Source organism: Rhagoletis pomonella, unplaced genomic scaffold (genome assembly GCF_013731165.1).
Source record: "Rhagoletis pomonella isolate Grant_MI unplaced genomic scaffold, Rhpom_1.0 Rhpom_scaffold_00005, whole genome shotgun sequence".
NCBI lineage: Eukaryota > Metazoa > Arthropoda > Insecta > Diptera > Tephritidae > Rhagoletis > Rhagoletis pomonella.
The window spans coordinates 7,356,185-7,362,738 of record NW_023458559.1 but is presented as its reverse complement, the minus strand read 5'-3'; the positions used below and the strand labels follow the sequence as shown (position 1 = coordinate 7,362,738).

The following is a 6,554-nucleotide window of genomic DNA, read 5'->3' as shown; positions in this document are numbered from 1 at the left end:
TTTATGAATAAGGTCAATAACTTTTACCCTATCGAAATTTTCCCTGCAACGACAAAAATGCAGATGCCAAAATAGGAACTCAGTTGTCAGCTCTAAGTTGCCACTGGTCATATATTACAGTAATTTCTGAAGTTTGTTTGCGTTTCGCCATCGACCTATTAAAGGACACTTTTTTATTACCTGCAACCAACTCTGGGTTTCCCGTGGATTCAGCCACATAACTTTTTAGAAAAGTTTCATCTGAAAGAAAGTTAATTAGTAATGCAGTTTACTCAAGGTTTTAAGTATAGCTGGAAAATGTTGGGTTATTTGTACAATGGCTTGGGGTAGGGGGGAGGGGAGGGTTGGAGAAGGCGTGACCCCCAAACCCCACCATAAAGAAAGACGATGTACCGCGCTTTATGAAAAGTCACCCCCTCATCCCTCCAGACTCTTGGGAGCTGTTTTAAAATAGGGGAAATTTGAATTTTTTGAAAAGGAAAAACAAAGTTTTCCAACAAAAGAAGTTATAACCCTCAATGAATAGAATTCTCCTTTCTGTGTTGCTGAAGAAAAAGAGTGTAGACTCTTGTCCAGAATGCGTGGACAAGTTTTTCGATTCGGGTAACGCGTTTGGGCACAGCAACCCAAACTCGTTATACAAATAGCTAGACCTCACCCGAACTCCTTAGAGTACAACTCCACAAGCTTTTCAGGTATTCCTCGCTTTTCCGGCTTTCAACAAAGCTGAATTGAATAGCTTAAAGACAGAAAAGCGTGGAACGACTGAAAAACTTGTTGTGGAGTTGTACTCTTACTGCGTTGGCGCCCTTCGGCCGTTCACCAAAAAGAAAAAGAATTTGGCTTTCCTCGTATATGCTATATACATGGTCTCCAATGCGATACTCTGCAGCCCACGAATTTTCCATTTTATGTATATTTTGAAGATTTCCACAACCAAAAAACGAACGCTGCAATAAATATAGTGATGATAGTTGTGTCGATAGTTTTTTCCACTCCAACGCTGAGCTGTCATCGTCTTGAAATATAGCGTTAAATTTTATGATGCATTAAAATAAAGTAAACATCTTATTAAACATATATTTAGTAAACGTAGTATTATTTAAGATATTTTAGGTACGGCGTAAGTCTTTTCGATCAGCTGTTTGGGCTAAGCCCAACACGTTGAGTTCAGGTAGCGTAAAAATTGTGCGCTGGAAAAAATGGCGGAAAGTTGCCAACTGTTGAGCTGAGCGGAACTACTCAACTGTGCGTTTCTAAGACAAACAGCCAACGGTTACCCAACAGCTACGACTTATGAACGCGCCCAATATCGTTACCCCAGTCCCAAATAGAGTTGCTCAGACCGTCCGGCACAGTGCCGTTTTTTACTGTAAGTGCTGCTTTTGGAAACAGTTTACTGAGCAAAAAGTACACAATTTTTGTTTTATTTTGCATAAAATGTATTTCCAAACAACTTTTAAATTAGGTTCGTTATAAGACATAGGCCAACTACACCTGTCGGGGTTGAGGAGAGTAGCAGCTGTAGTGGCAGCCCCAGCAGTGAAACCAAGTGAGAATATTTGGAATCATTGTATTAATTTAAGTTAAGATTAATAATAATAATCTTATAGCAAATAGGTTCAAGGGAAATACCATTCCACAGTTTTGAAAAATTCGGTTTTTCGCGCTGTTGTAAAATGCATTTAACATCGTATACGCGGTACTGCGTTTGGCGTATATGAGGTACTTCGCGCTGAGCGACGATATAGTTCAATACAGTCCAATTTTTAATTGTTTAATCCTAATTATAAAATATTTACAATGTGGTTATTCACGCTGATTAGGTATTTCATTGGTTCTTAAAAAGAAGTTGGAAACTGTGTACCTGTGTACATATTTAAAAACGTAATTTAGAGTCTGGTAATGTTTACGAAGATATTAACATACATATGCACCTAATACGGGAAGCCTGATTTTCAAAAATATGTATTTATATATATATATATATACATATACAAGAATGTATTTCACTTATTTTCAGCCTTAAAAGGATTTACTTTTCAAAAATGCAAATACAAATTGATTTTCTTTGGTTTCTATAATTTGTCTATACGTACTATATAAAAGAATTTGTGATGACCCGAATTGTTAATCTAATTAAAAAATTGGTTATTTTTCCTTACATTCGTAACTTTTTCATCTAATCTTGGTTAGAAAGTTCTTTGAGCGGCGGCAACACTGGTTGCGTGTAAGACCGAATGGAATGCCCTGATGAAAAACTATAAGTCCTTGTTTACATATCAGGCGGAACTCCAAAAACAAAAACAGACTATCAGCGCCTAGAGAAGCACGTCTTGAAGCGTGACAGAAGGATTGGCAAGAAAATATCTTCGCTTCTCTGCGTATTCGGTCAGATGGTACAAACGGATTACCCGCACATTGATGCTTCGGGCTTGCTGTTGTCCAGCGAATCGGACTCAGATTAATCTTTATATAACTTTCTAAGTAATTTGTTTGCACATATCGATGGTTCTTTGCAATAACGACACAACTCACAAAAAAAACCTACTACTGAACAGTGGCACATGTCTCTAATCTTTGCCTAATCCTTGCTAAATCTTTATGACTGCTTTATTAAGATTTATTAAGGGTTATAGACATGTGCCACTGTTCAGTAGAACGGTTTTTTTTTTATCGATATGAACGTTAGGGTGTCTGTTATTTACCAAGCTAATTTGTTCTTTAGTTCCATATCCAGATTTTTTTTTATTATGCTCTACAATTAATTACGAAATCAAAACAAAACTCAATATTAATTTCGTTTGGGAATTATCGGGGCTTTTTATAAGTTTTTCAATAATTAGTTTTATTTCAAAACAATCTCATTTTTGAAGGCGAATAACTTTTGAACGAAAAGTTTAATACTGCTTAACAACTTTTTTTAGAGTACTGATTTATTTGAAATAAAACTCATTGAAAAAAATTCAAAAATCCCCGATAGTTCCCAAAGGAAAGTAGCATTGATTTTTGTTTTGCTTTCATAGTTAATTGTAGAGCATAATCAAAAAATTCTGAGTACGGAGCTAAAGAACAAATTAGTTTGGTAAATATCCTATTGTTCATATACATTTTTTTGTTCCTAAGAATTTTGAATTCGTTTTAGTTATCTATATAATTTTTTATGAACACAAATTTGCTTTTGTTCCCATGAATTTTGAATACTTTTTAGTCTTAAAAAAAACCCTTAATGTGCCTAGCATAAGTACAAATAATCATAAGTTTATACACAGTAAATCACAAAATCATAAAGTGACCTTGTTATAATTTTCGCAATGGGTTCTCTTTCAGAAAATAGTTTTCGTTGTCAATGTTATTGTGGCTTGTTAACATTTTATTTTTAATATTTTTATTGAGCTTTGTACCACGATTGTTTATAGCTGAAGCTGAAGTCTAGAAAAAAGTCTGAAGCTGATAGCTGAAGTCTAGAAAAAAAGAAGTCTGATGTGGTGATCTCCGAAATAGTGCTATAACTTCTACCGCTTAGACTTTGTTGCTTTTTAAATTTTTCCTAATAAACAATGGTGGTATAAAGCTCAATAAAAATATTAGTTTTCGTTAATCTTTTATAAATGTATAACTCGTTTGTGCAAAAATTTAAAAAAATAAGAAACTTTCATTGAAATAGCATACTTTTAGATTAGAACTTCCAGAAAAAAATGTTGGAATGCTGATCTGTAGCCAATTAAATTATGTTCTATAATTTTTGTACAAACGAGGTATACATTTATATAAAATTAACGAAAACTATTGTCTGAATGAGAAACCATTGCGAACATTGTAAAAAGGTCACTGCAAGTGCAAGTGCTTTTAAAAGTTAATTGTCTAAATGAATATACATAATTAAAGTGAATTGTTGAAATCGAAGCGTGTTCTTTTACTGTTACTAGCATATTTATTTTACATTGTTAGGGAAGTGCAAACGATTATATATATTATTAAAATATGAAAAAACGCATTTTATAAAAACGAGTTGATTAAAATTTGTCAAAGTGTATGTAAATATAGGACAATTCATGGAAACGCGTAAATGCTTCGTAACCATGTAAACCTCGTAGACTTGCTTAATTTTGTGTGGAAACCCGTTTAGATGAATTGCTGTATTTTGGGTATTCATGGAAACGCGTAAATGCCTCGTAACCGCGTAAACGTCGTAAATAAACCGATTTTCCATACAAAATGAAGAAAGTTTACGAGGCATTTATGCGTTTCCATGAATTGCCCTATTGTGTTATCTTCTTCTTCTTTTTTGGCGCTGTAACCGCCTAAGCGATTTTGGCCGAGTTCAGCAAAGCACGCCAGTCGTTTCTCCTCTGTGCCAACTGACGCCAATTGGAAACGCCAAGTGAAGCCAAGTCCTTATCCACCTGATTTTTCCATCGCAGTGGGGGCCTCCCTCTTCCTTTGCTACCATCAGCGGGTTCCGAGTTGAAAACTTTCAGAGCTGGAGCGTCGGTGTCCATTCGAACGACATGGCCAAGCCAGCGGAGCCGCTGTATTTTAATTCGCTGCACTATGTCCATGTCGTTGTAAAGCTCATACAGCTCATGTTCCATCGTCTGCGGTACTCGCCGTCGCCAACGCGTAAAGGCCCGTAAATCTTCTGCAAAATCTTTCTCTCAAACACTCCAAGAGCCGCCTCATCGGATGTTGTCATTGTCCATGCTTCTGCTCCATATACCAGCACGGGCATGATGAGTGACTTATATAGCGTGGTTTTCGTACGTCGGGAGAGGACTTTACTCCTGAATTACCTACTCAGTCCAAAGTAGTACTTGTTGGCAAGAGTGATTCTGCGTTGGATTTCAATGCTGACATTATTATCGGTGTTATCGCTGGTTCCCAAGTAAACGAAATTCTCTACTTTCTCGAAATTGTAACTTTCAACATGTTTTGTGTTATAGCAAGTGATTTATTGGAAGCTGGTTTTTATTAAACATCTGGTTCTTGGTTTTGCAAAAATTCATAAAAAATTATTTCTCTCATTCTTGTACCCTCTGCAGAGTATATTAATAGACCTTCATATTCTGGCTGTCCTAAATCCGAAAGGTGATTTTCTTCTCCCCAAGATGGCTCAAAATCGTCCTGGAGTATGCAAATATTATGCAGTGTAAAGGCAGCAAATGCGGTTTTTATACAGTTTTCAATTTTTAGCTCCAGCTCTCTATTAAAAATATGTCTCCACCGATTTTTTTTAAATTCCAAATGCAGATTCTACAGTTATACGTTCTTTACTATGAGCAGTGTTAAATCTAGCCTGATTTGCCGTTGAGGGCTCTTTAAATGGTGTGATTACTGCCACCGAATATAGTTGATACGGGTAGCCTTTATCACCAAATAAAAGCCAACCTTGAGGCGGATAGTCCTTCTTAGCGTACAAAGAACTGTTGACAAATACCCTTGTATCATGAACGGAGCCTGGATAACCAATGAACACGTCTGTAAATCTATATTCACTATCCACAACTGCTTGCGCCTGAATAGAATACAATTTTTTGTGATTTATATATTCATCATGTTTGTTTATGGGGCATTTTATCCGAATATGCGTTCCGTCAATGGCGCCAATAAAATTTGTGAAAGCAATAGACTTAGTTTTTTGGCAAAATTTAGCAGCGATTCTCTCGTGGTCTTCCGAAGTGCCATGGTTTATTAAGTGGCGCTGTTTAGGCCCATACCTAAATATGCTGCACCACCCTAATGCGCGCTAAATAATTTTGTATCTGAGTGCACACACACACATCTAAGATACGGCTAACATTCCAGCCGTTAACAATATGCCCCGCCGTACGGTAACTGAGTTGAGGGGAAACTCAACGAAGGTTACTGTTCGGCGGGCTCAAACCATTTTCGTTTGTTGGCTCTCCGTCACTTCCTAGAAGACCAGCAGAGCGACTGCCAGCCACCACACCACGTCAGCAAGGTAATTCCATCAAGCAATTAGCAAAATCTATATTTAAATTCACTCTGTTTTATTAAACATTTTTATTATTGTTAACCATTAAACACTAATACGCTGTTGTTTTTTTTCACTTATTTTCTTTACGTACGAGCGCTTTAAAAATCCAAGACGCCGGCGCGTAAATATTGGTCCTTCTCAACCGCTTGATCGCCACATTATCAAAAATTTGCAACAGGATAATCTGCCAGTTGAAGCGACCTTTATTTTATACACCGCAAAACGGCCACAGGATACACTGCCACTTGATCGCTATATTTGACACAGCAGCAACAGTTCCAGCAACTTATTTTGTTACAAAAGCAGCTACATTTGCCACAGCAGCTACAGTTCCAGCAACTTATTTTGTCACAAAGCAGCACTTCCATTTACAAAGGTACGTGGTTTTGATTTCACACCTCAGTGCACTTTCAAACATTATTTATAAAATCGGGTGTCAAACAAAAATATCGCGGGTGAAGTTGTGAGAAAAAAGGGTAAAAAAGATTTAATTTGCCTTTAAACTTTAAAAAAAAATTTGCAAACCGTTCGTTTTGTTTTTGTTTTCCACATTCGC

At 36.5% G+C, this 6,554-nt stretch overlaps 1 protein-coding gene across 3 annotated transcripts in view; it reads right to left on the bottom strand.

The window, feature by feature from the left end:
- Nucleotides 1-6,554, bottom strand: part of LOC118738671 (MOXD1 homolog 2) — a 1,114,343-nt gene that overhangs the window by 475,579 nt on the left and 632,210 nt on the right. The gene's annotated exons all lie outside the window — the stretch shown is intronic.